Here is a 26,428-nt window from a genome sequence, read left to right as displayed (position 1 = left end):
AACTGCTAAGCAGGCAGTTAAATACACTGTCTGGCATATAGAGGAAATGTCTTCATCTCCCACAGTTTTCTCCTCTCTCAGTCCCTTCCATTTTTCTTACTATTGTCTTTGGATAGTAAGAAAAACAGGGCTGGGACAAGGACTTGGGTGCAAGTAGTTTATTTGGAAGCTGATTCCTGGCAAGTAGAAATGAAGGACCAGGAAAGTGAGACAAAGAAGGAGGAAGTGACAGTATCATGTGTATTACTGAGGTCACTACTATGGACCACGGGGGTTGAATTCTGCCAGAACCTTTCCATGTCCCTGAGAAGCATTGAGAAAGCCTCCCTGAATTGTCTTCTTGAAGGAATAGGGGTTAAAAATGTATCCACGGGCTCCCATCTCCCATTGGTTGAGAACTGCTCACCCATCACAACTTCTAGGCTGGATTAGCTCACAGGATGTGTGGGATCCCAGCATGTCAGAGAAATCCCTTGGGCCGGAAGTGGGGAAATGGGAGTCATTACCTTGACTATCAGCTGAAAGTCATGCTGCCAGCTAAAGGTAAGTCTGAGCTCACATGGGACTGTCCACTGCAGCTGCAGCCACAGGTGGGTCAAAGACACGTGACTCGAGGTACCAGAGGTACTACATTTATGATGACAATATTTTGGAAGCACTGTTTTTTTCTTTTACAGTGATATTTTCCTTACTGTGGATGATTATATAGAACATACACACAGAGTTGACAGTCAACAATTATAAAGCAACAATATAATGTAACTACTACCCTAATCAAGAAACCGGATATTGCCAATACCTAGGAACCCACCCTTGTGTCCCCATAGCACAACCTCTTCCATCCTCCTAGAGAGAACCATTCTCCTGACTTTTTCCTCTTTACTCTTCACCTGCTGTCCTTTCCAGCTTAGATTCCACGGTTCATCACCTCAGCCAATCCTGGAGCGACTACTGACTACACTTTCTAGTTATTATTAATTCCCTTGCTCCAACATACTTTCATAGCACCTGTCTGGCAAAACAACCATGGATGAATCTTAGAACCACCTTCATCTTTTCTCTACCCATTTTCAAGAGAAACTTCTTGAAAGTCTAGTTTCACTCCCCCTGGTTTTCTATTACTGATTTTGGCCACTCCTCAGTCTCCTTCGATGGCTTACTTTACTCTGGATGTCAAATGTAGAAATTTCTTAGGATTCTATCCCATGTCCTCTTCTCATTCTACACATACTTCCTAGGTGATCGTCATTCTTCAGACTTCAGCTATGTTTCACTGTACATGCTGACAACTCTGGTATCCATATTTTTGGCCTAAACCTCTCTCTTGACTCACATGGCTAGTTTACTTAGTGGTCTTCCAAGCATCTCAAAGTGCTATGTCCAAAATTGAACTCATCATCCCCCCTGAACCCTAAAATAGTCCACAGTTTAGTAATTTCCACCACCATCCACCCAGTTCGTCAAGCTAGAAGTTTGGGTATTCTATATGAGTTCTCCGTATCCCTTGCTTCTATGTCCAATCAGTTACCAGGTCTTGTTGTTTCTACATGCCAGTATCTCCTTAGTCTCCTTTTTGTCTTCATTCCCTTTCTCACTTCCCTAGTTCAAGTCAGCATTATCTCTTACCTGGACTACTGGAACAGCCTCCAGCGTTACTTTTATCTAATCCATTCTCTACACTTTTGCAGAACAAGTTTTCTAAAACCCAAGTACATCATGTACATATCTTCTTTAAAATGCTCCAGGGGCTTTCAATGGTCCTTCAAATAAAATATGACTGATTTCTCTAATATTCCTTAAAGAGCAATTTAAGACCATGGCATTTTCAGCATCATTCAGAACCTCCTGCCTGACATATCCCTCCTCACCTGCCCCTCAGCCAACTCAATGCTTCACTTATGCCACTTCTCCTGCCTGGAACTCTCTCCCTCACCACCCCCCTCACCTGTTGGACTAGGTACACCTATGTATCCTTCAAGTCTCATTTCAAAGTTCCTTTTTTCCAGAGAGCTTTCCATGACAGCTACCAACTGTCCCATTCCCGACTGGACTATGATTCTTCCATAACATTCTATGTCCTAGTATTTGTAACATATAGCTATTTAATTCTCTTACTTTCTGAGAGCCCAGGAATTGTGTTTATCTTGGTCGATATCGTATCCTTACCATCTAGCATATAACAGAGCACATGGTAAGGCTTAATAAGTTATTTGTTGAATTAGTGTATTGATAAATTAATGATACCAATGCATACCAAATGCTCTCTTTTAAGTTAAAAAAATTAGGACAATTTTTAGAGCAGTTTTAGGTTTACAACAGAATTGAAAGGGAGGTGCAGGGATATCCCACATACTCCCCGCCTCCACACAGGCATGGCCTTCCCCATTATCAACATCACTCACAGGAATGGTGCATTTTTTATTAAGGATGAACCTACATTGATACATCATAATCATCCAAAGTCCACAGTATACCTTAGGGTTCACTCTTGATGTTATATATTCTGTGGGTTTGGACAAATATATAATGCCATGTATCCATCATTATAGTATCATACAGAGTATTTTCACTGCCCTAAAAATCCTCTGTGCTCTGCCTATTCATCTCTCTGCATCATCCCCAACACCACTGGCAACCATTGATCTTTTCATTGTCTCTACAGTTTTGTCTGTTGTAGAGTAGCATATGGTTGGAATCATACAGTATGTAGACTTCTCAGATTCACTTCTTTCACTTAGTAATAAGCATTTAAGTTTCCTCCATGTCTCTCTACGGTTTGATAGCTCATTTCTTTTTGGTGCTGAATAATATTCTCTTGTTTGGTTATAATATAGTTTATCCAGTAACTTTCTGAAGGACACCTTGGTTGCCTCCAAGTTTTGGCAATTATGAATAAAGCTGCTATAAACATCCATGTGCAGGCTTTTGCGTGGACATAAGTTTTCAACTCCTTTGGAAAAATACCAAGGAGCGGAATTGCTGGATTGTATGGTAAAAGTATGTTTTCTTGTGTAAAAAACCCACCAAACTGTCTTCCAAAACAGCTATACCACTTTGCAGTCCCATTAGTAATGAATGACAGCTCCTACTGCTCCACACCCTTACCAGCATTTGGTGGTGTTAGTGTTTTGGATTTTGGCCATTCAAATAGGTATGTAGTGGTATCTCATTGTTTTAATTTGCATTTGCCTAATGATATATGATGTGGCACATCTTTTCATATGCTTATATGCCATCTGTATATCTTCTTTGGTGAGGTGTCTGTTAAGGTCTTTGGCCCATTTTTTTTTAATCTTAAAAAGTATTTATTGATGTCTCTTTGTAAGTGAATCAAGTGGGTGTAAAGCAGCATAAACACAGCAGTGAAAATCAGATACCCCATTATAAAAATAAACTACAAAAAATAGAAAAACAAAGACAGTGAAAGAGAGAGAAATTTTTACAAAATTCGTTCAGGGGCTGTGATGCAACCTGGATTGACCACATCTACACCCACAGCTGGATAAGACATAAGGCTGGACAATCTTGGGGCTGAGAGGATTGCTGAGGTTGGGTAAGCAAATGCAGACCCTTTAAAGTAATACTGCGTGGTACCCATTCCAAGGGTCCCAATTCTCCAGGTTCAAGGAAATCTTCCTACAGCTAAAACATGCATGGGAAACCCAGACGATGGTACGCCATGTGATCGGGAAGGGTTTCTAAAACGTACCTCATTTTTCATCTCCTGGTGCACGGGTTTGCCATTCCAGCCACTTTACTAACAATCTCCCCACTTGGAGAATCAGCACCTTTAACCTCCTGTTTCGAACAGTTTGCAATTTGTCCGGAGGATGAACGGGAAGAGGGGGAACCAATGAGAGACTAGCTCTAGGTGTTTGGACAGGCACATGTCACACTAATTTCCAATCAGGAAGAAGAATTAACCAAAGGCTCAGCCCGCCCCCTGGAACCAGAATAGGGCCTGAAGCAATCCTGCAGATTTGCGGCCAGCTCACAAATCAGCAAGTTGAAAAATGGAGCTCAGGGGCACTGCAATTCACAAACCTGCAGAGTTATAAATGATAACTATCGTCCAAAAATATACTGAGGTAAGGCAACGAAGAGGATTTGAAAGCAAGGCAGAATTGCAGGAAACAGTTTTCAAGAGGTAGATCGGACTCGCCTTTAAAGCACAGGAAAAACGGCAGAACCCCCGAATATATTCAGGAAAAAATGCATATCGCCCTTCCTGGCCAACCAAACAAGCGGGCAATGCAAATCAGCACCACAAAGAAGCTTTGGCCCATTTTTAATCAGGCTGTTTGTTTTCTTATTGTTGAGTTTTAAGAGTTCTTTGTCTATTTTTTATAACATTCCTTTATCAGATGTGTCTTTTGCAAATATTTTTTTCCCAGTCTGTGTCTTGTCTTCTAATTCTCTCTCTCTTTTGTTTTTTTAATAAATTTATTTATTTTTGGCTGCGTTGGGTCTTTGTTGCTGCGTGCAGGCTTTCTCTAGTTGCGGCGAGCGGGTGTTACCCTTCCTTGCAGTGCGCAGGCTTCTCATTGCGGTGGCTTCTCTTGTTGTGAAGCATGGGCTCTAGGCGCACGGGCTTCAGTAGTTGTGGCACGCAGGATCAGTAGTTGTGGCTTGTGCGCTCTAGAGCACAGGCTCAGTAGTTGTGGCACACGGGCTTAGCTGCTCCGTGGCACATGGGATCCTCCCGGACCAGGGCTCAGAACCCACGTCCCCTGCATTGGCAGGCAGATTTTCAACCACTGTGCCACCAGGAGAGCCTTGTCTTCTAATTCTCTTGAAAAATGTTCTTTTTTAGTTCATAAGATTAGAACTAACAGTTGGAGAAAGAATTTCACCAATAACTAAGAGAATATTGGGAAATGGCTTCTCATCTCCCTGATAGTGACATCTCCTGCTGGCTATAACTACATACTTTATCTCTTTCCACCTAGTTCATTATTTAAGTGCTAGTCAGTCGAAGTGGCATTATGCTAGCCCTTTTCTGCTGATCTATTATGCTTCTTTGGAAGACCATCCCACCTTTGTAGAAGTGTGCTAATGGTTTCAATGTTCAAAGCAAGCTCAGAAGTGATGCATAACACTGTCATCCCTAGAACGGTGAGCAGTAGATTCCAGGTGATATAGAAATTATTACCTCTACTTAAGTATACCTACCTAAGAGTACCTCAGTAATTAAATATACATGTTTATAATAATAAAAAAGTCTAAAATCTAGTTACCCCTCCCCTCCTTTTTATGGTGCTTTTGCTGCTAAAATGGGAAAATGTTCCCAAAGTGCAGACAAAATGATTTAGGTTTAATTCTATTTATATAAGTGGAACTTTTATAAATGTCTAAATGTTTCTCAAATGATAGTGGAACATTCTTAATAGTCGTACCAAGTGTTTCACAGCATCTCTTTATTTACCATGAGGGCTTTACAAATTTCCATTCTTTGCTGGGCAAATGGTATTCTTATTTCTGAGTAAGTATTAAAAACACTGTTGATAAGAAATAAATTTCTCCATGGAGGAAGCCTTAAAAAGATTAGAGAAATACATTCAACAATCCCATATTCTCTTTATTAACTACTATGAACCTATCTGCAAGTATTTATCTACAAGAGAGGTCAGTAAGCTCCAGTTCTCAGGCCAAATCCAACCCACCACCCATTTTCGAAAATAAAGTTTTATTGGAACAAAATCACGTTCATTCATCTATGTACTGATCATGGATGCTTTTGCATTTCAGTAGCAGTAGTCGACCTTCTGACCTGCAAAGCCAAAAATATTTACTATTTGGCTCTTCACAGGAAAAAAAGAAAAAATTGCCAACCCCAGATCTAAAACCTTCTTGAAGTGGTTTATGTCATTAACCTATACCTCTCACTGAAATAGTCAACTCTATAAATAACTTACTTTATAAAAAATAAGGATTTTTTATTTGTCCCAAATTACATCTTCCAAGCTTCGAAAGGCATCCCCTAATTGCAGTGCGCTATGATTTCGCGAATAAATTCCTATTCTCCCCAGTGTAGCTAGAGGAACGACGGACTAGAAATAGGAATGTTAAAGCTTCTGTCTTGAGTCTTCGCTTATTTGGTTTCCCCAACTAGAGCAAAAAGATAAATCTTCATTCTTGATATTTTTAAGATCAAAGTAGATATTATAAACTTGTAAAGAATGTTCTTATTTATGATCATACAGATTTGAATGTTTTGTTTTTCCCATTTCCAGCTTCGCTCACTGTACTCGTGACTTGTTTTAGTTGATTTTCACGTGGCAGTCTGACCCACCTTATCATTCCTTTAGTTCCTCCGCCACTGCCAATTTATTCCTCGAGCATGCATCTCTTAGTACGGCTTATTACCGTCCTCATCTTTTCTGCCCGCTTAGGTCTGCCCACTCATTCATTTCAATCCACTCGCACCCACTGCCTTTTACTATAATGCCTCAGATTTATCCAGTTGTGAAAAATATACTCCGGTCTAGGGGCATGTTTATGTGGGACACTGGCTAGTAGAGGGGTCAGCAATGTCCATTTTGATGAGTTCTTAACAAGGCTGTTAACTTCACCCCCTTTTATTTTCAGAGAAATTTCGACATCATCTAGTCCAGTGGCTTTTAATGCTTCTTAAGCATATAACTCCTTTCGAGTGAAATCTTAAGAAGATCTACCACGTGACGCATAACAAGGAGGAGGGCAGTGGACTGGTTGAAATTGGAGATGGGAGGCAAAGAGAGGTATGGGGACATATCGGATCGGCATCTGTGACTTTGAGGGCAGAAAGAGGGGGTCTCTAGAAGATGATGATGAACCCTAGGTTTCTGGTTTGTGTGCTTGGTTGGATGAAGTCCAAGGCCATGTTCAATTATTTCATGCCAAAGTAAACAGTGGGGTCCACTTGTTCACCGCAGCAACCGAACAAAGAAAAGACTATGCAATATTTTTGGAAAGTCAGTTCTGAACACACACACACAGGGTTTATCAAGAAGGTTGTGGTATTCTTTAAGAGGAGATTAAATGAAGCACTGTTTAAAGAGATTTCTTTAATTGATTTCCAACTGTAGCAGGGCATTAGACCTACAGTACCCTGTGGTCTTCTCTCAGACCTACTTTTTATAATTCTGCCACTGTACTGGTTGTTTGACCTTGGGCTGACAGATACAGAACTGGGAGAATAAATAAAGCTAAACAGTAACACTGTGGGAGAATCAGGTTTATCATCTCAATGCTTTTCTTTTTTTCATTCCCATGGGAGAAAAAGAGAAAAGAAAAGAGGAAAGAAAAGAGAAGAAATTATTATATATTTCTTTTTACTGAAATCACTTCAATATCTACAAGGTTAGTACTAAGCACCCTTAGTAAGTACTAAGGGTGCTGCTATTAAGACCTAAGTCCACCCACATAGCTTTAATATAAGATTTGGATGTCATGTAAGAGAAGAAAAAAGGGGGAAGCAGTACTATTGCTATTGAATTGCACTCGGAAAATATATTACAAAAGTATGAACACTATAGTAGAGTTGATTCTACAGTCTATGGAGTCCATCGCATCACCTGTACGTTTGACATAAAGATTTAAAGACAGGTATGAGGTTTAGGGAGATACAGGGCCATGCTGTGCCTACTTAGCAGTTGATTGTCTTTGGGATAAAAACTCTCTGGAAGCTTTACTTTCCTCCTATGGTAAAAAAAGGAATTAATGTGGAACCTATCTTATAAGGCTGTTGTAAGATTAAATGGAACAATCCCCAAGGAATATTTACCAAAATGCCTGGTACAGAGCAAGGCATTAATGCATGTTGGCCCTAAGATAAATATTAGGTGTGTCTGGGTCAATGCAAAAGCCAGGGGGAATAATCGAAGTGAAAGCAGGCATTATTTTTGAACAAAGCGCTGATATACCGAGGTATTACTGGAATAGAACCAGACTGTGAGATCTTAGAGACCCTCTAACAGAGTTAAACATGAAGTGACAATGTTGTTTTCTCTGATTTACATCAGACCTTTGTTGTAAAGCATGTTTTCCTCAATATGCTCAATATGAAGCATTTATTCACCCAGATAATAGATACAAATCCATGCATTCAACTCTTCCTTGGAGTCAGAGATCAAGATGGAAATCCCCAGAATCACAGAGATTTGTGTCTGTAAACTTGCTTATTATATTCACATTCAAAGAGGTTAGAAAGGATAGCGTCAGCTTTTTAACCAGGATCTTTTCATTACTTCTCCCTGTTGGGATTGCAGCACATGCTGTGAATGACCTCCAGAGATCCTCAAGCTGCCTGCAGAGAGCAAACTGAATCTGAAAGCTTTATTAGACAACTTTGTCTTTCAGCTGCCGGGAGTGGATGTCAGCCGTACAGGAAAACATAAAATTTCTTGTGAAACTGGGTCCTTTCTTGAAAATAGATCTCAAATCAAAGTGCACGATTCAGTCCTGAGTTATGTCCTTATTTGTTAAACATGGAGCGCAGGTTCAAAAGAAAGAGGCACATTTTACCTTAAACAAATAAGAATCATTAAGAAAAATAATAGGGCTCCTATTTCGGGTTTGCTGGACTTAGTAAGTAAAAATGCTTATCACCAAATCATAGGGTTAAAAAATATATTAATATAGCATGGGAAACTATACTCAGTATTTTGTAATAACCTATAAGGGAAAAGAATCTGAGAATATATATATTCAGATATATATATATATATATATATATATATATATGAATCACTGTGCTGTACACCTGAAAATAACACGATATTGTAAATCAACTATACTTCAATAAAAAATACTAATAAAGGAAACAGCATTCTTATTCATTTCAACATGAGAAGGAAAACTACCTCCTCCACTTAGAATCCACAGTAAACACAGGAAGTTTATTTATATCTTTTATCCATAAATTTCTTCAAGAAGAAAGAATAGTCCTGGGAAACGGAAGTGACATGGGAGATTATTTTATTTTATTGTTATTTATTTATTTTTGGCCGCATTGGGTCTTTGTTGCTGCGCAGGCTTTCTCTAGTTGCGGCGAGTGGAGGCTACTGATTATTTTATTTTAATGGTGTCTCCCACTTTTCTAGTGTCATGCTATTTAGCTTCTGCTTTTTAATGTGGGACAACATTTTTTTTGAAGTTGTAATAATTATCTCAGAAGCAAGAACTGAAGGTATTATAATTCTGACTTTTTCCTATGGTAGGTTATAATTCAATTTAGGCACTGGTATAGTTAGTGCTGTTAGCAATCTTGCATAAATATTAGAATAGCTACATTGAATGTCTGTTTAATGAACTCATCGGAGGCTGGCAAGTACTTTGGAGAATGAGATGAAAACACATTTTCTTTAAAATGTTGAAGATGAGAGAAGAAATAAATATAAATTTTAAGAGGAACATAGCATGTTAGACTATAGAGGTTCTCAAATTATATATCAAGACACAGTCAAGAATGAGAGTTAAGGAATGAGAATGGGGTGAGATTTAGGCTGCAAGATTTGCATCAAAGCCACAGCACATCCCTGTTTGATCAATACAGCAGTCTTAAAAAAATTGGATTTACCACTGAGAATGTGTGGACAGGCGTACCTGTCAGCTATGTCTAAGCAGAAAAATAAAAGGTGAGATATATAAGAATATTGACGAGCACTGAGATCAAACTCAGGAGATGTGGGCTTGACTCCAGCTTCTTCTACTAAACAGCTGGACAACCATATAACCACTTAATCTCTCTCATATTATAATTACATGGGAGGTCGACTTTATTTGCTCCAACTCTAAAATAAATGTACTGTTTATCTGGTCAGAATATATGAGGTTTAACATCTACCACAAGCTAGTCATTGAATAAAAGCTGCATACCCAAAAGGGCATACTTTGATAAATAAGATATAAAATAGGATCCGTTTGGAACTTACAGTCTATCAGCAAATGAAAGTTAAATAATTACACAAATCATTCATCAAAATAATGGTAAGGATATGAAAAAGAAAAGGTATACCTTGAGATTGTATAATAGGCGCTCAAGGAAGGACCCTGTGCAGCTGAGATCTAAAGGATGAATGAGAGGAGAGATCATCCAGGTGAGAGCAGTAGATGTGGAAACCCTGAGCCCAGGAAGAAGCAGACACGCTAAAGGAACTGAAGAAAGCCAGAAGGGCTGGACTTTGAAGAAAAAGGTGGACAGTGGAACAAGAAGGGCAGGCAGGGATACCATTGTGTAAGACCTTGTGGGCTATGTTAATGATTTGGAGATTTATTCTAAAAGCAATGGGGCACCATTACAGGATTATGATAGAATGAGGTTTACATTTTGCATGATTATTCTTTTTTTGTTTGTTTGTGTTTTTTTTTTGGTGGTTTTTTTTTTTTTTTTTTGCGGTACGCGGGCCTCTCACTGTTGTGGCCTCTCCCGTTGCGGAGCACAGGCTCCGGACATGCAGGCTCAGCAGCCATGGCTCACGGGCCTAGCCGCTCTGCGGCATGTGGGATCTTCCTGGACCGGGGCACAAACCCGTGTCCCCTGCATCGGCAGGCGGACTCTCAACCACTGTGCCACCAGGGAAGCCCATGCATGATTATTCTTTATGGAGTATGTTCATATGGGGAATGGATTAGAGGGAGGTGAATGAAATCAGTTAGGAGGCAAACATCCAGGTAAAATATGACGGTGTCAGAAGGGATGGAGATGGATATAATCAAATAACTTGAAAGATATTTAAGTAATAAAATCAGTGGGATTCGGTGGTTGATGATATGAGGAAAGTGAGGTAGAAGGAGGTCTCCATCCAGGATCACTTATTGGTACCAGCTTGCATGGATGGTGTTGCTATTTCCTGAGATAGGAGAAGAGGGAAGAGGAAATTCACTAGCTCAGTTTTGCATGTGGTGCACCTGAAGAGTCTGGGGGACATCCAAGTGCATACATTGAGTGAGTTCTTGGATGTATGGGTTCTCTTGAATTCATGCTGATTAGCATATTTCATCCCCCTATCACTCTATGCAAGTTTGCTAAATCTAAGGGTGATTCTCAGGCTTTTTCTTGCTAGACTTATAGGCAGCATTTGACACAGTTTATCAGTTCCTTCCTCCTAATTAATGTCCTTCACTTGGCTTCTAGGTTTCTCTGTCCTGGTTTTCCTCCTACTTCAGAACTTATTACTATAATCCCTACTTCTTACCACTGAAGTCCTCCAGGGATCAATCTTTGTAGATCTTCTCTTTTCTATCTATAGTTACTGTTTGGCTTTAATTAGCACAATCTCATGGCTCAGCTCTATGCTAACAATTGCATATTTACATCTCCAGATTGGATCTCTCTCCTAACCTCCAGGTCATACGTCCCTCTACTTACACTACACCTCCATTTGGTTAACTAGTAGGCATATGTAACTTAGTTTGTACAAATCAGAGATTTTTATGTTGCCTCCCACCATCCTGTACTTCCTACCACTTTCTCCAATTCTGTAAATGACAACATCAGCCTTACAATTTGCTCAGGTGAAAGACCTCATCACATCTTCTCATTCCCCATATCAAATCTGCCAACACATCCTGTTGGCTCTAGCTTTAAGACACACCCTGAATCTGTCCACCTCTCATCACTTCCACTGCCCCTACTCTAGATGAAACTATCCTCATTTCTCACCTAAATTATTGCATTAATCCCCTACCTGGTCTTCTCTTGCTTCCACCTTCCTCTTCTCCCTACAGTTTATTCTTAACACATCCAGAAAGTTTTTGCCAAAACATATGTCAGACCATCTCACTGCTGGGCTCGAAAGCCTCTCTTATGTCTTCATCTTACACAAAGTCAAAGTCATCCCCACGGCCTCTAAAGCTCTCCCTGATGTAATCTCATCTCTTAACTGTTCTCCCCTCACTCACTGTGCTCCAGCCCCATCGGAAATTCTTCCAATTCTAGTCACCCTCCCATGTCATGGCCTTTGTTAAAATGCCGTTCCTGGAATGCCGCAGCCTAGAAAGTTCTTCCCCTAGATATCCACTTAGCTCACATTCTGAGCACATTCTGGTCTTCACATAAATTTCACCTTTTTAATGAAGTCTCTGTAAGTTCCACCCTTATACTTCACACTCATACTCCCTACACTCTTCCCTGTTTTATTTCCCTTTGCAGTATTACCTCATAACGTGCAAATATATTGTATGTATTTATTTTCTTTATTGTCTATTCCCACAAAAACATTAGCTCCACGAGGACAGGAATATTTATCTGGTTTTTTTCCACTGCTATAATTTTTGAATTAGTATATAGATCTAGAACTCAAAAGAGAGGTGTAGATCTAAAGTAACAATGTGGGAAACTTCAGTATATGGTTGGTACTTGAAACCACGCAAGTAGATGAGATTACCCGAGAGATTAAAGAATGTGAAAAAAAAAGCATGCCTACCTTACTTTAAACATTTGAAATCCAAAGAGAGAAGGTTGAGCCAGCCAGGGAGCTGAGAAAGAGCGGCCAGGGAGGTGAGAGGAAAAAGAGGGTGGTGTTATGTATGTGAAGGGAGAGAAGAAATGTTCCAAACTAGGAAGGGCCAACTGCATTAAATGCTGCTAAGAGATTAAGAAAGATGAGGATTGAAATGGTATTTTAACATAGAGGTCATTTCTGGCCTTAGGACACTTTCAGTGGACTGATGGAGGGACACAGCTGAAACCGAGTCCCCCTGAAACCGAGTTCCTCTACCGAGTTTACGATTAACTTTTCTATCCAAAACTGTATTCCCTTTCTTGTCCCACCCCTGTTCCCCTCAGGATTGAGGAGCAGCAAAGAAAAGGGGGGACTGAAACCAAGCAGGACCCGGCGAGGCCTTCCCAGGTACAAAAGCCTCTCTGTGTCCTCCGATGCCTGTTCGCGGAAAAAAGGCTTTAGTCTCCTAGGCCTTCCCAAGTTGCAAAGAGCAGACGCAAGCAGTTGATGATTAAAAAAACCAATAGAGTCACAGGACTCCTAGTTCCTCCTGAAGGAACATACATAACGATGTGATGCATATCTTTGAGTTGTTCTGCAGAAACTAAGACCCCTGCCGGTGGAGGATGGCGACTACACAGTGACTCCATGCTGCCCACAAGCACGTAGACCCTGGACTGGTTGGAACTAGAAAGTTGATGGCTGAGATTCTCAAAACATCACCTTGTTACCTCACCACCAACCAATCAGAAGAAGGTCCATGAGTTGATGAGGCATATGACACTATTCCTCTAACAGTGTGTTTAAAAACCCTTGTCTAAAAGCCATCAGGGAGTTTGGGTCTTTTAAGCATTGCTTGGCACCCTGCAATAAACACGGTACTTTCCTTCACCACAACCCAGTGTCAGTAGACTGGCTTTGGGGCATGTTGGCCGAGTGGACCCAAGTTCGGTTGGTAACACAGCCAGGCTGCAGTGGGGGGAAAAACAGAGGGAGGAATGTGGATGACTCTTTCTAAAGGAGTGGCCATGAATGAGAGGAGAGAGATTTGGCAGTACCTGGAGGAGTATGTATGGTTGAAGTAGAATAGTTCTAGGATGAGGAAAACATGAGTATGTATAAATGCTGATGATAAAATCATGTGAGTCAATTTAAAGATACTTCGTATCACAAAGAAAACCTTTTTTGGATGTTCCAATACAGAAGGACATGACTGGCTAAGCTAAAATGCGGCCAAAAAAAAAAAAAAAAAAATACCAGGTCCTGAAATAGTTGTCCAATTTAGTACGAGCCAGTAGAACGTTACTGCAGGCAGAACGATAGTATCGTATAAAAGTAGGAAAAGGGTATGCAGACTTTGTGATGTGACTGAGTCATGAGTAGAATGGTAATTATGGAACTGGGTCCAATTCTGAAGCCCACAACAGAGAAAAGTATGGAAAACACACCTGGGAGGTTAGAAGCAGGGACACAGAGATGTTTAAACACTGGAGAAACAGAGATGTTTTAAACATTTGAGACAGCTTTTTTTATTCATAGGTCATGGGCACTCACCTGATCTGTGCCAGAAAAGGAAAGTTTGAAGAGAGATGTCTAAAGAATCTCTACATGTACAAAGAATGTCTAAATGTACCTTTCCTACTCAAAAAGTAATTTAGACAGTAACTGGAACTTGGGTTAGGCAGTTGAAAGATGGTTTTAAGTATATCAGCAGTGGTGGAACGCCACCTACTCTTGATTTTTAAAAGGAGGATGCAGTTAACCTTAAGATTGCTTCTGAGAGAGAGAAAGAGCTTTTCGTGAAGATAGTGGAGAAGAATGAATGCCCTCTCAAAGGCCTTTCAGATCACTATCTTAGAATCTACAATTTAAGTGCAAACTGCTACAATTTCCTTTTGGAAACTTCTTTCTTTGAGGGTTAAGTTATATTCAATTTCAAAATGATTAAGTGAAATTTTGGAAAATATTAGGAATATATGGAGAAGCCGTACTTTTGTGGGCTGTGGGGTACCTATTCTCATGAATATGTTTAAACATTTCTAATTTCTCCTTGATAAGAGCTTGAGAAGAAATTCAACATTATGGTATATTCTATAGTGATTTCCAGCAAAGGTCCTTTTTTAGAAGGAGTTAAATAAGAAGGCTAAGGTAACTTTACTGTAATAAACCCTTTATTTCTGTTAAAATGCAGGGTATGGGTAATTGAAAGATCTCCAATGATCAGAATACTTTATTCAACCACTGATGTTATTCTCCTCCTACACACACACACACACACACACACACACACACACACACACACACACACACACACACACACACACACTGAAACTTCCAGGAATGCTTCCAACAAGCATTAGAAATGATGGATTGGAACTTCTCTTCCTTTGCCAGTTCAGACCCCAAAGCTCAGCCCTAAACGGAGATGGTAACCAAGTAATAAAACTGCCAAAAGGTTAAGAGAGGAAGAACAAAGGGAACTTCATCATCACAAAATGGATATTAACATCTAAATACTCTAGTTTTCACAGTCTATCACTTTCTTGGATATTAACAATGACACCACTGTTATATCCTCCCTGCGAACCAGGGAACATTGTTGAAGAACCTGGCCTGAGACCAAAGACTCCCATGGCCTACATCCAAAGACTTCCTTCTGATCAATGTGACCAATACTGGGGCCTCCCCGGCCAGGGTCTACTGCTGTCACTGTCCTTTGCATAGTGTACCATATCTCATTATATTTCAAGCACCCTCACCTCACTGATGTATACAAATATGAGTTAGTTAATTAATTAACTAGTTAGTTTATTGCTGCCAAGAGCTGGAGGCTCTCTGTAGGTCCTCAGGGCTTTGAACTCTCTTGGGGAGGGTCAAACATTCATTTCTTATCCTGTTGTCATAATTGATTAGGGGACCTCACTTTCTGATATAAAATCTTACGCCTAGTGTCTTAGACTTTCAGGAAGTTTTTAAGGTTTAGAGGTTTTAATTATAAAACCAATGATGGTATAGCCTTGTTCTAGGTGTTTTCAGTAAAGTAGTCAGCTGTTAACGAGACGAGAAAGACCTGGCTGAAACTGATGTGCCTTATCCGAAGGGTTCAGCGGAAGCAGAATTAACAGTTGGAAACCTAGCCAGAACAGGAAGGGGTGGGGGGGCACTCCTCCTTGTGATTCTGAGAAGGATGGGGACCCAAAGGAGGAGTAAGAATGTGAGAACTAATTGACAGCTTCCTTCCTTCTTCTCTCATGACCATTACAGATAAACGAAGGCCGTTTTCACAATAAATGAATTGTTTTCTCACGATTTAAATCAAACAAATAGTATGCCAAGATTATATTTAAGCTCCAATTAACCTCATGTTTTTCTCAAATTGCCTAGATATTTAAAGTATTACTGAAATAGCCTTGGGATGCTTTATTAAACTCTAGAGAGGCAAGTGAAGTTTGACTAATAAATGTATAAATAATTTTATATGTGTTTGGTAGTTAAGTATAGCCTTCAAAAATTCAGATGGAGATAAATAAATCACTGCTTGAGATATAGTGTTCCGATTAACAGCATATGCTCTGGCATCACAGAGATGAAACTCTGAATACCCACTCTGCCACTTACTAGCTTTGTAACTTTGGACAAATTTTTACTCTTTTCTGTCCCTTGGTCTTCTCATCTACAAAATGGGAATCAGAACAAAACTCATTTAAAAGGTAAAACCATGGCAGTAATTCTAAGACCTTTTGTATTAATTTAGGTTCACCCAGAAGTAGGCTCTAAGACAAGGATTTAATTACAAGTAGTTTAATTGGTAGATGATACCAGAAAGCTGTGGTGGAAGAGTAAGGAGATGAATAGGAATGGGAAGGAAGTCCCTACAGGGTATGCTAATAAACAGGTTATCACTGTGGTCAACTGTGGTTCAACCCCCTGGAGACGTCTGGTGTGAACCACGCCCTGGAGTTGTCCTACTCAAGGAATAAAGAGGGCATAGTATTTGTGCATCCACTTCTATCCATCAGTGGGTGAGTACTGTTCTAGAGATGCCTCCTTCCCAGCACTTGCAACGTGCTCTGCAAGTGAGCGAGCTGCTCCTATGGCGAGAGAAAGTGCCTGGGCAGAGCCCCAGGTGCTCGCCTTTAGAAGCCTCAGGGTTCACAAGAAGGACTACTGCCGAGGGGATATGGGTAGGCCACTAAGGGCCCAATTTTTTCCCACCTGCCCCCTTCTGGTTTCTGTAAATAAAGTGGTATTGGAACCCAGCCATGCTGTTTATTTACATATTGTCTATGGTTTGGCTGCTTTTAGTATACACTGACAAAGTTGATCCCATGACCCACAAAGCTGAAAATATTTACTATCTGGCTCTTTACAAAAAGAGTGTGTTGATCCCTTATCTAGTTGGCAGCACAGCTGAGATTAGAATTTAGGCTTCTTGACCTCCAGTGCAGCATTTTCCTAATTACACTTGAGACTTGCTCTCGCCAAAATTAATTACAGGAAGAGATGGTTTTCCCAGTGTTTCATCAATTAGAAACCTCTATTAACTGGCACTTCTATGTGTCTATTTATACAACGGTCATTCATTTCACACTTATCACCCTGGGAAATTTGAAGAACTCCAACATCCTGATTTGGAGTCTTCACATGAAGCATGTTCTATATGCAATTTCTTTCGGAAATGCTAAATCGGGTATTGTGGTACGTGAATGTTCCCAGACCCAGCAGCTTGTGGATAAGAAAGGATTCACATTGACATTTACAACCAGATTTGTTGGCTCTTTGCCTCCATCTGCCAAGCAGGCCTTTCAGTCTGATTCAAAGTCCTGCCTACCTAAACGTTTATCAGAGTCTCCAGGGGAGCTTTGTATAAGCATGGCTATTCTCCCCACAGGTCTCTAAGCTGCTCTGCTAGGCAAATACTGCCTAGGCGTGCTGTACATCTACTTGAACTCCCAAGCTACAAAGTCCTGGGGCGGGTGGTCCTGAAATAACGTGGAGGTCCCTTTGGCATCCACAGCACTGGCTCTCACTCAGGTTCCGCACTAGGTTGCTCGCAGGAAGCAGGGATGAACTCCTTCCCCACTCACCATAGGCCTATGGCAGTAGTTCTTAAAGGGCAGTCCCAGGACCAGCAGCATCAGCACCACCTGGGGACCTTTTATAGATGCAAATTCTCAAGTGTCACCCCAGATCTACTGAATCAGGAACTTTGGAAATGAAGCCCCACAATCTGTGCTTTAATAAGAAATGGGTGATTTTGATGATGGTAAAGTCTGAGAGTCACTGACATAGGATACTGCATATAGACCAACACTGATCTCTGCTTTCCCCCTTTTTCTTCAATGTAGTGGTTTGGGTGTTAAGATGGCCACAATAAAGCCTCCCATCCCTGTGTGCCCATCCCTTTGTGGTGACATTGCAGCTCCTCCCTTCAAAAGCGGAGATCTATTTCTCTGCCCCTTGAATGTGGGCTGGACTGAAAACTTGTCTCGACCAATAGAATGTAGCAGAAGTGATGTATGAATTACAGAGTCTAGGCGTCAAGACATCTTGTAGCTTTCACCCTCATCCTCTTGAAACGATGCCCTGAGAATGCCATATAACGAAGCCCAGTCCAGCCTATTGGAGGATGACAGGCCTTGTGAAGTACCAAGGTTCTCCAGCCAACAGCCAGCTGTCAGATATTTGAGTGACTCCATCTAGCTCCTGTTGAGTTGTCAGATAACTGCATGTACATGAATGACCCCTAGTAAGACCTTCAGAATACCTATTAAGTTGCTCACAGCCCAACTGCAGACCCACAAAATCATGAGCAAGTAATAACACTTGTTTTAAGACATTACATTTGGGGTGTTTTTATGCAGAGATAGGAAACTGATACACTTAGGTATCTAAGCAACAACTGCAAAAAGTTTCTTTCCAGCATGCCTATTTGTCCTGCTAATTGAAATAATTTATACAACTCAGGTAGAACCACCTCATCACATGACATAATGTAAGTAAGCAGTCATAAAGGAGCTTGGTTTAGTATTTTTAAAAAGACCCCTTGGGCCTCAGTTTCCACACATACAGAAGAAATATATTCAACTAGATACTTTCAATGATTATTCTAGGTTCAGAGTTCTATGGTTCTAAGTAATTCAAATAGAATAAACTGATTTTTTCTACTCCTTAAGTGAAAAAGACAGAGAAACATATTTCACTTTTACTCCCCATACATCTAAGACTGAGTTAAATAACATTAACTGTTGGCTAGCTGCCTTCATATCTAGAATTTCCATTAGGTTCTTGGACAGAGAGATAGTGCAAGGCACAGCAAAACAAAACAAAACAAAACAAAACACGGGCTTTGGAGCCTGACACACTTGGATTATAATCCTGGCTCTTTTTCCTCCTAGCCGTGTAGCCTTCATCTAACTATTTTCCCTCCAAGCCTTGAGATCCTTACCTTAAAAATACTGTGTATAACGATATACACTTGGCAATTATTTTGAGGATAAAGACATATATGTAAAAGCAGCTCGCACAACAGTAGGAGTGCAACGGAAAAAAATTACTACAATGATTGATAAGTTATATTATATTACAATATAGTGTATGAAGTAATAATCATGTATCAGAGCTGTATTACAAATTATATTTTCCCTTTTTATATTGTATTTATTTCAGATTATATTCCTGACTTCCAGAAAGTTAAACATTCTTAATTCAATTCTGATGTTTAAACCACCATGTTAAAGAAAAAAAGAATGTTTGATTTTATAAGCAGCTTTTGGCAGGAAAGAGCGCTTTGCAGGAAAGAGTTCTCTGCAGGAGGTGCCTTGTGTCTTGTCACTAACTTTAAACCAGGCACCGTCATGCTCTACTCACCTCTGGCCCTAGCACACCTTCCAAATCTTTTGATCACACTCTACCTTGCCTAACCTGTTCGTTCTCTCCATAGATCAAAGAAGTACAAATGAAGAATAAGTAACAGATGACCAGATCTCTTCCCTAGCTTCCCTTTCAGCAATCTCGTGAACAAACTGTGTGAACAAGATAACATCTAAAGAAAGATCACAAGAAGTCGACAAGCCTGCATGCAGTGGGGGACGGCAATGATTCTGACCCCCATCCCAATTATTAACTGAGATTACTTCCCCTTTTCCCTTTAAAACTTTCATGGCCGAGCAGAATCTTCAGCGTTGCTTTTTGGGGACATGAGTCCACCTTCTCCCCAGATTACTGGCTTTCTGATTAAAAGCAACTTTCCTTTCCACCAACAACTGCCTTTCGGGTATTGATTTTCAAGTGGCGAGCAGCCAGACCTGAGTTTAGTAACATTTTGGTGCCCAGCTCTGGACCTGGCTCACTTGTATTTAACATTTGTGCATTTAACATTTTTACTTTATGCCCAGCTCTTTGTCAGTTTGCTACAAGGAATGAAAGGCCTTGCTTTTGAGAAAGTTCCTCTTTCCCTCAGTTCTTCTCCAGCTCTGGCTCCAACTCCACCAGCTATCACCAGTGGCTTGGAGCTGAGGGCATTCTCAGACTCTCCCTACTGGTGGCAATGTGGAGGAAGTGGGGGAAGGGAAGGAGTAGTAAGGCAGATGAGACTCTTAGCCGGGGGAGAGGGAAGTAGGGGAGGAGAGACGAAAGATGTAGTTTCCCTCTGCTTTGGCCATGTGTCCCCTCTCCCTCTGCTCTGGCCTCACTGGTCTCCTTGCTATTCCCGCATCTTGCTCCACATCAAGGCCTTTGCTCTGATTGTTCTCTCTCTGCCTGGAACAGTCTCCCCTTGATATATACATCCAGGCTTACTTCCTGACTTCCACCAACTTTCTCATGTTCTTAAGCATTCTCTTAATAGAAAAGCTTCACTGACCCAACTACAGACAATCATGTCTTCATTCCCACTCACTTTTCCTCTTATCCTGCTTTCTTGTTCTCCATAACTGTGCTTCTCAAACTTCAGTGTGCAAACGAATCACCTAGGGATCTTATTAAAATGCAGATTCTGATGCACTGGGTCTGAGGTGAGGCCTGAGATTCTGCATTTCTAACAAGTGTCCATTCGATATCAATCTGTGGACTATACAACTCTGAACAATATCGAGATAGTATCTGTTTTCTTCTTTATTAGCTCAACATCTTTCTCTTCCAATCAGAGTACAGTTGACCCTTGATCAACACTGAGGTTAGCGCCGCTGACTTACTGCAGTCGAAAATCCATGGATAACTTACAGTCTGCTCTCTGTATCCATGTCCACATGCACAGATTCAACCAACTGTGGATCATGTAGTGCTGTAGGACTTACTATTGAAAAAGTTCTGCACATAAGTGGACCCACACAGTTCAAACCCATGTTGTTCAAGGGTCAACTATATGTGTTTCATGAAGGGAGGGACCTTAACTTATTCTATGCTGCATCCTCAGCACCTAGTATGATGTTCAATACATAGAAGTCACTCAATAAATATTGATTAAATGGATGAATTAAATATGTTTCTGGAAACTGAAACTGGAACTTTGAATCTATTCTGCGTTAGAAATATTATTGTCACATCTAGGTACTTTACAGGTTAAACAGATTTCTGTGCCCTGCCACTGGAACCTTCCAACCACGTGATAGTAGCTTAAATAAGGGCATAAACCCATAATTATGTTCAGAGTTCAACAAACTTACAAACAAATCATCAGAACCCAATCTCGTTACAGAGTTAGAGAGTCTGAGGCTGAATATACAGGAGAAAGCTAGAGAACAAATACCAATAGATGATTATATAGGGACAAACTGTGCATATGTGCTGAGGGAACCAAAAATTACAGGTTGTAAAAAGAAATAAACCTGATATAATTAGTTGAATATAAACCCTGATATAGCAATTGTGGTGTCCCAGATTGACCAAAAAAAAAAAAAAAAAAAAAAAAAGGAAGCAAAAAACCGTAACAGAAAAAAACAACCAAGGATGTTTTTTTTAGTTCTGCTTAATTAATTATAGAATTGGTACAGCAGAGAAGTTTTCTGGCTCCTTGCCCATGAGATTCAAAGCCAGCCTTAACATTGCCATGAGATTTTATGCATACCTTCTACTAACAAATGAATAGAAAGTGAAATAAAATAGACTGAAAATATGCAATAAAAACAAAAGTTAAGACTATAGCTAAATGTAGAAACATTCCTCTCCCAAGTCTAATTGTGGTAGTCACGGTCCATTTTTCTTTTTCTTAAACTAAAAATGGAAGAGCTCTTAAGATTGCTTTTAAATGGGACAAGGGGGAAGTGCTAGGAGGACTGTGTGTGTTTCTGTGGTTTCAGGAATTTGCGCAGGCATATTTGAAGAAGATTATCTAAAGGTTATAGGATTTGTTGAGATGGAATCCTCACATATTTAGTTTGGGAGGCTACTCTGGAGCTCTACCCTGATTCCTTCTTCAGGGACAACACACCCATCCCTGCTACTGGGAGTACTGGTTGTTGATGGTATTCCTTACTTGGAATTGCCTTTGGCCCCAGAAGAATCTTCTAAGATCTCCCTTTCCTCCCAGCGGGCAGCCCCTGGGCAATGACTGCCTAGTTCAGGAATACAGAGGCAATTCAGGACAGCTCTGCAGAGCCAGCCCAGCTCTAAGGCTCCTGTGGAACTGGCTGAGGTCTCTGCTGCAGTCAAATCACCCTTCAGCCCCTTCTGCTGTCGCTGCCGTGGACCTTTCTTCATTGTAGGTGCATCCCTGGAGAACACACCCCAATATACTTTTGTCATTCCATACTTTGAATCAGTCTATTTCTAAGGAACCTACTCTAAGACATTTTGCAGAGTAAATAATACAAGTTTATTCCTATTTTCAGAATTGCAACACGTTTTCCCTTTTACGCAGGGATCATCTCACTGTTGTGCTTTTGAGCAAGTGTTTACAGCCACAGAGAATTTGATCCAGCATACTTACGAGCTCCAGTAGTGGTGAGTCCAGGGGTAGGGCCAGGCCACTTTGTCCTCAGCTCTTGAAGTAAATGGGTTACCGCCTTCCACTCTGAGCTCAGATCTTCTAACTTCCTCTTTAATAGAAAAGCACACATTATTTACTTGATTAACATCTTGAAGTAACTTAATTCATGAAGTTATTAATTTATTTTGTGAATACATTACTGTATGTCTATAGTATTTTATTTCTAAAGTAAATTTTCTGGGTGGAATTCCTTTCAAAGGTATTTTAATTATTTTAGCCAGCCACACTACAAATTTTTATCAATTGTTTGCTGCATACAGGCTGTTGCTCCAGATGCAATTTCACTGAAAGGAAGTAGAGCACAAACATTACTGAAAGCAACACAAATAAACAAAACAACAGTGTCATCTCAGCAACTGGCTTGACTCTTTTAAAATGTATCTAATGTGGCTGCACACAAGAATTTTCCAGAGAACATTAAAAACATCTTACTGCCCTCACTCACCCCAGATCAATCCTATTAGCAAGTCTTGGAGAGAGGGGCTGTGGTACGCATGGGGATAAGCCTCTCAGAGTCTACTTTAAGGAAGGACTCTTGGCCCAAATGGTGAAGAAGATTTCAGTAGACATCCTTCAGTTGTCAGTCCCTTTAGGGACTGTCTCAGCTGAAGAGATCTGCCTTGCCCCAGGGCATTCCCTTTCCAGGGCAGCCCTCATTCAAGGACTGATCAAGGTGAGAGTATAAAAGCTCAGCCAGTTTGGTTCAAAGCAGGACCATTTTGAGGTCATTATAGCTGCAGAGCTCCCAGTAGAGTCAGCCAAGCCCGTTATATGGTCTGTGATGTGTTGGTATATGTTAACAATTGGCTCTCTGGGGGAAAAAAACTGATTTTAGTATTTTCTAATTTCTGTGGTGTAAATACTCCCACTATAGCCAATTTTACCAAGAGAATGTCAAGTAGCTCACAAAATGCCTGAAAATTTGCTAATAGACCCTCATGAGCAGATACAAGCTGCTTCCAGTGCACCACTGGGTAACCATAAGATTACTTACTGCCAGTAGAATGGGAGCAGAGGTAATATCTGTCAGTTCTAGGCCGACACTTTTAAAAAATGAGTGAGGTTTCTGCACCCATCCTTTCCTTTCCCATTAACTGGAAGCAGAGGACTCAGAGGTCGTAGGGCAAACTTTCTCAATGGATTGGGGTGAGAGTTTATCCTAATACCCTGGAGCAGTGGTTCGCATACTTTGGGACCGTCAGAATCACCTGGAGGTCTTGTTAAGCCACTGATTGCTGGCTCTCAGCCCCAGAGCTCTAGATTGAATAGGTCTTGAGTGGGGCCCAAGAATTCACATTTCTAACAATTGTACAGTTGATGCTGATGATGACTGTCCAGGACCAAGGCCTAAGGTGTCCATTATAAGTAATAAGTTACCTAAGCATCTACAATGGACTAGATATGTACCATCCTTGACAAAAATAAGAAAATAGGGGGCTTCTCTGGTGGCGCAGTGGTTGAGAATCTGCCTGCTAATGCAGGGGACACGGGTTCGAGCCCTGGTCTGGGAGGATCCCACATGCCGTGGAACAACTAGGCCCGTGAGCCACAACTACTGAGCCTGCGCGTCTGGAGCCCGTGCTCCGCAACAAGAGAGGCCACGACAGTGAGAGGCCCGCGCACCGCGATGAAGAATGGCCCCCGCTTGCCACAACTAGAGAAAGCCCTCGCACAGAAACGAAGACCCAACACAGCAAAAATAAATAAATAAATTAATAGACTCCTACCCCCAACATCTTCTTAAAAAAAAAAAAGAAAATAGGTCCTTAAATCATTTTCTATAGGACTTAATTTTCTTGAGGAATCCCACTTAAGAAAAGCTGCCACGGGAATAAATACTAAAAAGTCATCACTTCCTATTTTAACTATCATCTATGCTCTTAAGGTTATTTATTCTATTGTGTCTGAGATCATGTCAAATCAGGGCTTTTAATTTCTTCTCCCAGGGTGAATGCTGTTAAACATTTACTATCACATCAATGAACGTAACTCTTTTCATTTATTAAAACATAAGCCTTGAATCCAAAAGCAAACAAAAAATGCCTCTGATCAGTAAGGAAAACCACCGCTGAAACTCATGACATGCAGAAGATATTTTTCCATTCTGACATCAAGCTAAACACTGAGAATTAAATATTATCAAAGGTTAGTGAATGAATATATCTATCTATGCAAAAGAGCAATAGATAATAGGGAAGAGACAATAAATGTAAAAGCAGACAACTAGAAAATGTCATGATCTTGGTCACTTATTGAAGGGATAAGAGTGCAGCAGATGGTGAAGTCTCATCATACATCATTTAACCTATAGGAAGTCACCTATATATGCCAGGAGAGGGAGAGGGAGATTCGAGACTGATTTACATACTGCTGAGATCTGCCCACTCTTCCGCTCAATAAGCATATGGCCCCATAGTGAGTGGGTGAGGAGAGATGGGAATTTGCTGTTTCTACAGTTGGCTTAGGTTTCACTTTCTTCTCATGGTGTAAGCATCTCACTGCATTGAGTTAGATTCTAATATTTAAAGTATTTATCTTACAACCTGGCTTCTAAAAGAAAATTACTTCATCTGGGTCTCAACTGAAGCAACAGTGATCAGTACTGAACTTCATATTCCATGCACATAATGTAACTGAACAGGACCCGGCGGGGCTCCTGGACACAAGTCTTTCTGTGTCCCCCATTTCTTGTTTGTAAGAAATAGGCTTCATTCAGCCTTCCTGACCTCATTTGAGTTCCAAAGGGCAGGTTGGAACAGTTGCTAATCAGGGAAGGGAGGGGATGCGGAGACAAAGGAGGAGCAGTCAAAAAACAATAGTGCAGCCTTGGGACAGAATCCTGGTTCCACCTCAAAAGATACACATAACAATATCTTTGAGCTCTTTGGCAGAACTAAAACCCCCAACAAATGGAAGATGCTAACTCCTTGATAAAGCGTTCTTCATTCCAGAGAGAAGGTCACAGTTTGATAACCTCAAGAACCACAGGAGCTCATCAGGAGACCCCCTGAGGCCAGATTAAAGGAATGCAGGCCCTGCACACACCCAGATCCTTATCAGCAACCCCGCCCTTGAACCATTGCTATAAAACTCCTCACCAAATTCTCCCAGGTTGGGACACACAGTTTTGAAGGGCATGAGCCCGCTGTATCCCCCTTTGCCTGGCAAAGCAATAAAGCTAATCTTTTCTACTTCACCCCAAACTCTGTCTCCGAGATTCAATTAGGAGGCACCAGTGCATAGAGGCCAAGGTTTTGGCATCAATAACTGTACAATGAAATGGAACAATAATCGATGCTTATAATGATGATCCTGCAAATTAAGAAAAATTTAAATTACACTGTGTTTTAGAATCAGAAGTCCTGGATTCCAGTCCTAACTCATTATTACCGGTTGTGTGATCACTGGCAAATCAGGTAGGTCACTCAAATTCATCATCCTTGAAACGTGGATATAACACTACCACCTAACCCATACTTTTGTTGGAGAAACTAAATGAGATTATTTTACATGAAAAGAACTCTGTGAACTCTAAAGTACTGTAAAATTGTTGGTTAGCTATTATGCACCGCTTAATGAAGCAGAACAGAAGACGGTCAATGAAGTTTTCATTAAAATAGTTAAAATGAAAATATTTCAACACTTAAAAGATTTGGTTTAGGCTATCCTGAAAATAACATGTTTATATATTCAATTCCCTTTTATTAATACATAAAACTCAGAATGGTCTATTCATTTATTAGAATGTTATCTTGCCCACTGTTATTTCCAGATGGTTAAATGAGATATCCATATAATTTCAGATGCAGAGATTTTAAAAATTAAGTAGTAACCCCCATGTACCACAAACATCTGAGGATACTGCAAAGTGTCAAAAATGCAAGAAGCTCAGAAGTGTATGTTTCCCAATCTTTCATAATTATTAGCAAACAACATCACATAAAATGGCTATAGATTTTGATTCAGCTGGTCACAAAAACACGCTTACAACTTCTTCAAATACCTGGTACAGAGT

General features: G+C 40.5%; 1 protein-coding gene across 1 annotated transcript in view; it reads right to left on the bottom strand.

Annotated features, from left to right (window-relative positions):
• The window catches only part of DMD (dystrophin), a 736,567-nt gene extending 714,119 nt beyond the window's left edge, over positions 1 to 22,448 (bottom strand). Inside the window, exon 1 of the mRNA XM_033849482.2 lies at positions 22,354 to 22,448. The gene's annotated coding sequence lies outside the window, so the exon portion shown is untranslated. The remainder of the gene's footprint in view (positions 1 to 22,353) is intronic.
• Positions 22,449 to 26,428: the final 3,980 nt, after the last annotated feature.

This window comes from Tursiops truncatus, chromosome X (assembly GCF_011762595.2).
Source record: "Tursiops truncatus isolate mTurTru1 chromosome X, mTurTru1.mat.Y, whole genome shotgun sequence".
NCBI classification, from domain to species: domain Eukaryota; kingdom Metazoa; phylum Chordata; class Mammalia; order Artiodactyla; family Delphinidae; genus Tursiops; species Tursiops truncatus.
The sequence above is the reverse complement of the archived record's forward strand: the minus strand, read 5'-3'. Positions and strand labels throughout refer to the sequence as shown.